This window comes from Nannospalax galili, unplaced genomic scaffold (genome assembly GCF_000622305.1).
Source record: "Nannospalax galili isolate Female #2095 unplaced genomic scaffold, S.galili_v1.0 scaffold185, whole genome shotgun sequence".
NCBI classification, from domain to species: Eukaryota; Metazoa; Chordata; class Mammalia; order Rodentia; family Spalacidae; genus Nannospalax; species Nannospalax galili.
Window position 1 is genome coordinate 633273 of NW_008355474.1, and position 8837 is coordinate 642109.

Here is an 8837-nt window from a genome sequence, read left to right on the forward strand (position 1 = left end):
TCTTCCCAAGTGGGTTGGTGGGTAAGAAGAATAGACTCAATTAAAGCAGTTAAAGCCTGAGGGTCCTGAGAAAAAGAGGGGTTATGAGTTTTCCAATTATACAAGTCAGAGGCTGAAAAAGGCCAATACTGGATCTGATCCCCTACAGTTCGCAGAGGAAAAACCTGGGCAGTCCCAGTTCCATCAGAGGGACCCCCTCTATCTCTTCTCAGGCGAAGTCTACTAGATGGTGGGGAGGAGTGATCAGGTTCAGTAGAATCAGGAGATGGATGAGATAGTTCTTGAGGTAGAGGTGTCTGTGCAGGAGGATAGGGAGGTGGGGGATCAAGAAGGGTTAGGGAAGCTTGGTCCTCGGGGAGGACTGGTTTCTGCTTCTTCTCAGAGGAGGACTGAAGGGCCAGGAGGGAGGAAGTGAGACTTAGGGGAGCAGAAGGGATAGGGGGTCCTTGATCATTCTCTCCGGTTCCCCGAGGAGGTAAGAACGGTCATGCCCAAGGTGTGGGGTTCCGAGCCAAGTCTTCCCAGGTGACTATGTAGGCCACCTGGTCTGGATGTCCGTGTGGTCTTGGGTGGAAAATGTATTCCTTAACCTGCAAGATAGTAGCAAGGTCAAAAGTCCCATCCCTTGGCCATCCTTTTTCAAAAGAGGGCCATACAGAGGAACAGAGATTCTGCCACTTCTTCTTCTGGACCTCCAATGATAAGTTGTGGGCCCTCTCCACGACCTCCTTTTAGTGTTCCAGAGTTAAGCTTAAAGGGGTAGTTAGCAATTGACCCATAGTGGAGGTCACAGACAGGAGAGGGGGAGAGTAAGAAGGAAAGAAAGAAAATGAGAATATGCCACTCCAAATAATAATGACCAGTGGGTGTGCTTATGAACAAGTACCTAACGTTGCCCAGTTTTTCTTCTGCGGGGGACGTGAATTTATCTGGGATTCACGCCTGGGACCCCCTTATCCTTCCATGGGAGTCTTTTAGCGGCGAGTGCCCTATGGCTCTTATTTGCTCGACCCGTGCCCCCCTGACCAGAAAACCTCAATTGCTCCTTCGCCTTTAACGGTCCCTCGTGAAGACTTGGACCAAGAATAAAAGAGAAACAGAGAAGGCTTAAAATAGAGAGTGTAGAGAAAAATACAAAACCAGACCTTCCCCTTATAAGATACTAATACACTATCAAGTACACACACGCCATGCTATATCACATTCAAGTGGACCGGTCCTTCTTACACCCAGACACGCACAGCTCTCACCATTCTTACTTTCAGGATCCCCAAATACAGATATAGATAGACAACAAAAATCCTCGGCGCGCTCTCTGACTCAAAGCTGAAAGTACAGATCGGGAGGGGAGTAGCCAAGCCAATCTCCCTTCTCCCGAGGTGAGGACACTATCTTCCTCACTTCAGATCACTCTGGTCACTAGGGCCAGAATGCTGGAACCTGGGGTCTCTGGGCACGTCTGCCACTCCCCTTGGTTCCCAGAATACAGACTTATAGGTCCTGTACAGGCACAAATGTTCAGACAGAACGTTCCCAGAGCAGGAAATGACTGACAGACATTAAGATCAAGACAAACCACAAGACAAATCTTACCTCCTGCTCATCTGAGGAAATGGGTCTGGGGGCGACCGAATCCCGGACGAGCCCCCAAATGTAGGACTCCCCCCCCCGAGACTGGGGTACCCTACTTTCTAGGGAGGACGCACCCCAATAACTCAGTCCTCAAACCAGTAGATGCAATAACATGAGGATTTATTATTTCGTCTATAGATGGCCTTCCACCTTGATCAAAAGGGGAAGTCCAGATTCAGCTTAGAAGCTTGGTTATATAGACAGAAACCACAAACAGTAGTGGGAGGGGGCTAGTATTCAGGTCACAGCAGAAGTCCTTGGCTACAGCAGAAGTGGGAGGGGGATTTTTCAGGTATTCTTCCAGCTTAGAGAAGCATGAAAAGGTCATCTTTTCTTCTCTACAGTTAGAATTATTTTCCTTTTACTTCCTTGTACAGTTTCCCAGAATATAGCCTGAAATCATCTGCTTGGCACATAGCTGCCACTTGTGGTTTTTGTCTTGGGGGCTTTGATTTGATTCCATCAGTTCAACTCTGGATAACTTCATCCCATGTATCTGCAACACTGTCTCCTCTGACCTACATCTTTCCAGCTCTCTCTAGATCTGAATACTAAATTTTGTAAAGATTCCACATATAAAAACATGCAGTAATTTTAATAATTTTCTGTGTCTGCCTTGTTTCACTTAGCATAATGTCCCCCAAGCTCATCCATATTGTGGTAAATGGCAAGATCTTTTTTTTTTTTTTTTTTTTTTTTTTGTCTTTTTGAGACAAGGTCTCCCTGTGGGCCCACCTGGCCTGGAACTCACCATGGAGACCAGGCTGGCTTTGAATTCATAGAGATCTGCTTGCCTCTGCCTCTGGAGTGCCGGGACTAAAGTTTAGTGCCACTACACCTGGCAGAGATCTGATTCTTTTTTCAGGGTTGACTAATATTCTGTTATGTATATGTGCCACTTCTTTTTCCATTCCTCCCCCCTAGCAGACATCTTGTTTCGCTTTTTTTAAAAATCGTGGCTTTTATGAATAAGGAAGCAGTGAACATGGGAATTCAGATAGTTTTTCAAAGAGGTAATTCAGTAATTTCCTTTGCTTCTCAGAAGAGATATTGCGGGGTCATATGGTAGCTCTATTTTTAATATCTTCGGAAACTTCTATACTGTTTTCCATATGGCTGTACCACAAGGTAAGAAGAGAAAGAGTTAAAAAGATCCATCCCTCCCCACAAAGAGTCCAGCATGGTGATGACATTTGAATTCAGGTACTCAGGAAGTGGAGGCAGGAGGATCAGGAATTCAGGCCATCTCCCACTACACTGCAAGTAAAAGATTAGAGGCCATCCTGTGCTATGTGAGATCTTGTCTTTAAAAAAGAGGAAAGAGCCGGGCGTGGTGGCGCACGCCTTTAATCCCAGCACTTGGGAAGCAGAGGCAGGCGGATCTCTTGAGAGTTCAAGGCCAGCCTGGTCTACATAGTGAGTTCCAGGACAGCTGGGGCTACAGGGAGACCCTGTCTCAAAAAGACCAAAAAAAAAAAAAAAAGGAGAAACCAGAAAAAGGAATACATCCGTTATCGCGGAGCCACATTCTTGGTGGCAATCATCTGCTACAACTGAAGCTTCACGCTCACGCACTGTGCATATCCCCTGAAGCATCTGAGTTTGAGACCCCGTTTTCCCATCAATGACAACTTTCAGGGGCCCCTCAATGACAGTTTCCAGTGGCTCCAGCAGAGGAGCAGGGGTGGGACAGAGGCCAGCATGAAGTCACAGACGGTTAGATCCAAGGCATGGGTCACTAGCCTCGCCTGGCCTGAATGAACTAGTAAGCCCTTGCTCCCTTCAAACAGCAGAAAATTCCAATCTTGTCTCAGTTCGGACTGCAGGTGCATACTCCCGCAAGATAAAAGCACACACACAAAAAACAAAAAGCCCAAGGAGCACCGGAAGCTGAGGGTGGGGGGGGTGTTGGGGGGCGGGTGGTTAACCGTAGTCATCTGACCCTGCTTGCTGGACTCTGATTGGGCTTTGGGACTACGCGCCCCTTCAGATAGCGTGCGCTTCTCCCGCGCCAGGAGCTAGGGGGCGGGGATAGGCACTAGGAGAAATGCTATTGGTCAGTTCTCTCAAGGCTCAGCCAATCAGGTCATTCCTCCTTGCGGCGCGAAGCTCGCTGCGCGCGGCTCCGGAAGGGCCTACAGGACGCGGGGAGTTTGGATTGCGGTTCAGCCCGGCTGGGAACGATTCTGCGTGAGGTGAGTGCGCCGATCACCGGCTGTCCCCAAGGCCTCGGCCGGTCCCCCGTCGTCTTCCACGGGCAACCCGGACGGGAAAAGGGACGCACAGGCGCCCAGATGGGGACCCGGGGCCCACATCAGACCGTGCGGCGGCCGGGGCTGGAACCTCAGCCGCCACCGTCCCAAGTCCAAAGTCTTTCTTTCGCCTGTCACACGAGAGGCATTATCTCGGGGTTTGTGTGAGGTTGACATGACCACGTAGACATAAATACTGCAGAGATTGTTACTATCCAGAGGTGAAACTGTCCTCATTTAGACGTGAAGAAGCCGAAGCGCTGACCGGGTCGCTGGGCTTAAAAGCAGATGGCGATTAGGTGCCAGAGACCGGGTGTGAGCCTAACCGTCTCCACCTGTAGGCTTTCTCCCACAATCCCTCACCTGTCCTCAGGTCACTCTTGGCTGAGCTGAACCAGGCTGACACTCCTAAATAAACAGCACTGCTGTGCTGCAGTGATGGAACAGCAGGGAGGCAGAAGTTTGCAGAATAGTATATTCAGTGGAACCAGTATTTTTATGGGTGTTTTTTCGGGGGGGCTCTTTTTGAGACAGGGTCTCCCTGTAGCCCCAGCTGTCCTGGAACTCACTATGTAGACCAGGCTAGCCTTGAACTCACAGAGATCCACCTATCTGCCTCCCGAGTGCTGAGATTAAAGGCTTGCGCCACCACGCCCGGCTGTATTTTTGTTTTTTAAGACAGGGTGTCTCCACTCTAGTCCAGGATAGCCTGGAGCTTGAAACTCTTTGCCTCAGCTACCTGAGTCCTGGGATGACAGGTGTGAATTATCACACCCAGCTTGAATCCATATTTTGTTAGCCTGGCTGTTATTCTGTCAGAAAGTAGCTTCTAATTTGCTGGGAGGAAATTGACGTTTCTAGGTGTTAAATCGTTTTCAATGCCAGTCCCCAATTTGCAATCCTAACAGTAACTCAGAGAGTTAGCTATTGGCTTCGTTTTACTGATGAGGAAGGCAAGGGTTAAAAATTAGACCAAAACCTTAATGTTAGATGTGTAGTAATAGAACACTCAGGTGGGAAATGGCACCAACTTTAGGATAGTTGGGATTGCCTGTGGAAAAGAGGGGAGGAGCAGAGATGAGGGGAGTAAATAGGATTTTGTTTTGTCTCATGTAATCCAGGCTGGCCTTAGACTTGCTGTGTAGCTGAGGGTGACCTTGAACTCTTGATATTCCTGCTTCAACCTCCCAAGGGCTAAGATTACAGGCCTGTGCCACCAACGCAACTACTTCAAATAACTTTAAAATGTTTTATACCTTTAAAAGAATATAACAGTTTTTTTTTAACTTCAATTTTTTTTGTGTGTATGCATGTATTGCCTGCATGTAGATAAGTGCACCCATATTGTTCAATGCCCCAGGACGTCAGAACAGGCTGCCTGATCCCCTGGGACTGAAGTTATGGACCGTTGTTAGCTGCCATGTGGGTGCTGGGATTTGGGTCTTCGGCAAGAACAGCGAGTGTTCTTAACTGCTGAGCCATCTCTCCGGCCCAGAATATAACATTTTAAACTTAGTTGATGGGTGTCATTCTGTTTTCTTTATTTTCCCCTTTGTCTTTTGTGGGGAATGAGGATATGCACGTGTTTGTGTTTGTGCAGGCATGCAGGTGGGGGGGGCACGCCAGAGGTCAATGTCAGATACGTTGCTCAGTGGCTCCCCATCTTGTTTTGGGGACAGGGTCTCTGACTGAACGTGGAGCTTAACTGTTTTCAACTAGGCTGACTGACCATCAAGCCTCCTGGTGCTGGGATTATAGATGCACATTACCACACCTAACTTTAAAAAAAAATTATGTGTATGAATGTTTTGCCTGCATGCCTGTAAATATACCATTTGTGTGCCTGGTACTTTCAGAGGCCAGAAGAGAGCATCTGTTGCCCTGGAACTGGAGTTAAGGGTAGGTGTTAGCCACCATGGGGGTTCTGGGAACCGAACCCGGATCCTCTGCTCTTAATTGCTGAGTCATTTCTCCAGCCCTCATACCATGTGGGTTCTGGGGATTTGAAATCAGATCCACATGCATGCACAGCAAGCACTTTACTGATGGAGTCATCTTCTCAGCTCCTCTGTCTTTTAACATTTATATATTTATCATAGGGACTGGAGAGATGGCTCAGCAGTTAAGAGCACTGGCTGCTCTTGCAGAGGACCCAGATTCAAATCCCAACACCCACATGGTGACTAACAGCCATAATTCCCGTTCCAGGGGAATCTGACATTCTCTTCTGACCTCTGTGGGCATTGCATGACACAGGTGCACTTACATGCAGGCAATACACTCATACACATAAAAATCATAAAAATATTTTTTTAAAAAACATTTATTACAAGAGAACATGAGAACTCAAGAGCTGTGAGATCCATATTATTTTGCAAAATAATATGGGCGAGTTAAGTGTCTAAAAGCCTCTGAGGGTCTTGCGTATCTGTAGGATAAGATCTAAATTCCTGGCAGAAGTGGCAGTTCATAACTATAATCCCAACACTGAGTAAAACAGGAGGTTGATGAGTTGAGGGCAGCTGCATGGAAATCATGCCTCAAAAACAAACAAGACAGCCATTTCGCCTATCTTGTAATCCATGCACTTGATAGGTGCAGCAGAAGGATCAGGAATTGAAAGTCTTCCTCAGGTACTCAGGTACATGATGAGTTTGAAGCCTGTTTGAACTACAGAGACTGTGTGTCAAAAAACAAAAACAAAGAAACCCATTTGTAATAAACCCACATACAGTATTTTTAGTTAGTTACTTCAGCTATTTTCATTTAAAACAATTGGTGTGTGTGTGCATGGGAGTGCTCATGCCATGCCTCACTTGTGTCAGAGAACTTGTACATATATTTAATCCCAACACTCAGGAGACAGAGGCAGGTAGAGAAACTCTGTGAGTTTTAGATCAGCCTAGTCTGCATAGCAGGTTCTAGTCTAGCCAGAGCTATAAGAAGACCCTGTCCATTTAAAAAAAAAAAAAAAAAAAAAAAAGGTAGATTTGAGCCAGGGTAACAGGCTTACTACACAAGCTTGAACACCTATGTTTGAATTGCCAGAACCCATATAAAAAGCTGATTGAGGTAGCATATGTCTGTAGTTCCAACACAGAGGACCTGAAGATAGGTGGATCCCTAGGACTCTCTGGCTAGCCAATCTAGCCAAATAGGTTGAATCCCTGGCTCATTGAGAGACCCTGTGGTGGAGAATGAGGAAGACCTCCAACATCAGCCTCTGCCCTCAACACATGTGCATACACACACAATTTAAAACATTTTTTTTAATATTTTTATTTTATGTGTATGTGTGTATTGCCTGCATGTAGGTAAGTGCACCCGTGTCATGTAGTGCCTGTGGAGGACAGAAGAGGCTATTGGATACCCTCATACTGGAGTTACGGAGAGTTGTTAGCTGCCATGTGGGTGCTGGGATTCGAACCTGGGTCTTCTGCAAGAACAACCAGTGTTCTTAACCACTGAGCCATCTCTCCAGTCCCCATGTTTTTAAAATTATAGTATTCAGCCAGATGTTGCAGCATACTCCTTTAATCTCACCACTTAGCACTTGGGAGGCAGAGGCAGGCGGATCTCTGTGGGTTCAAGACCAGCCTGGCGTACATAGTGAGTTCCAAGCCAGCTGGGACTACAGGGAAACCCTGTCTCAAAAAGACCCCTACCAAATTACATTATTCATAAATAGTTATATGCATTATAAAGTTTAATTACACCTCATAGTTTATATTACACAGTATTACATCTTTTTTAGAATTTGTCTAGTATATCTTTTGGGAAATATCCTAAAACTTGTTGTATAAATAGTAAATACAATGACAGGTCATAAAATTATAATTACATACGTCCATCAGTAAGATCAAGAAATAGAGTATGGAGCTAGAAAGGTGACTTAGTGGTTAAAAGCACTGGCTGCTCTTGCATAGGACCCAGGTTTGATTCCCAGCACCCACATGGTAGCTAAGAACCGTCCATAACTAGTTCCAGAGGATCTGATGCCCTTTTCTGATCTCTGTGGGTATTACACACATGTGGTACACTTACATATGTACAGGCAAAAACACTCATACACATAATAATTGTTAAAGGGTGATGGGTAGGGACTGGAGAGATAGCTAGGCAGTTAAGAACACTGGCTGCTCTTGAACAGTACCCAGTTTTGATTCCCAGCACCCTTTGTCGACTAACAACCATCTATAACTCCAGTTCCAGGGGATCTGACACCATCTTCTGACCTCCATGGGCATTGCATGACATGGGTGCATTTATATACATGCAAGCAATATACTCATATACATAAAATAAAAATAATAAAATATTTAAAAATAAAAAAGAACTAGAGTATGACCAGGGTGCCAAAAGTGTCCCTTCATCTCTTTCTCTTCTTAGCTGGCAATGCCTATTCTGATTTTTGTGGTAATTTTCTTGGCTTCATAATTTACTAATTTCATATGTATCCTTTAATAATACAGTCCAGTTTGGCCTAGTTTTATAACCTATAAGTATAATGATATGCCATATGTATTTTATTATGTCTTGTTTGACTCACGATCAAGAAGCCTTTCATATTACAGATAGGGGATTTTTTTGAAGTTTAAAATTTTTGTACTTTATTTTTGTTTGTTTGGTTGGTTTTTTTTTTTTTTTTTTGTTTTTGTCTTTTTGAGGCAAGGTCTACCTGTAGCCCCAGCTGGCCTGGAATTCACTATATAAACCAGACTGGCCTTAAACTCACAGAGATCCGCCTGCTTCTGCCTCTATGCCACCATACTTGGCTAATTTTTGTACGTTTAAAGTAAAATTTATTAATTTATTTATACTGCTGTAAAACATTCCATTGTGTGATTATACCACAGTTACCTATTTTACTTTTTTTTTTTTTTTTTTTTTTTTTTTTTTTTTTTTTTTTGTTTTTTTTTTTTTTTAAATTTTTTCCCGGCCCCCAAATTTTTT

At 45.0% G+C, this 8837-nt stretch overlaps 1 protein-coding gene and 1 non-coding gene across 4 annotated transcripts in view; both read left to right on the plus strand.

Annotated features, from left to right (window-relative positions):
• Nucleotides 1–3736: 3736 nt before the first annotated feature.
• Blm (BLM RecQ like helicase) overlaps nucleotides 3737–8837 on the plus strand; it is a 113485-nt gene continuing 108384 nt past the window's right edge. For all 3 annotated transcript variants that reach the window (XM_008852772.3, XM_029555977.1, XM_029555976.1), the window contains exon 1: nucleotides 3737–3827. The gene's annotated coding sequence lies outside the window, so the exon portion shown is untranslated. The remainder of the gene's footprint in view (nucleotides 3828–8837) is intronic.
• Nucleotides 7619–7671, plus strand: LOC115067643. The gene has a single exon (XR_003847022.1). It is a non-coding gene; the product is annotated as a U7 small nuclear RNA (small nuclear RNA).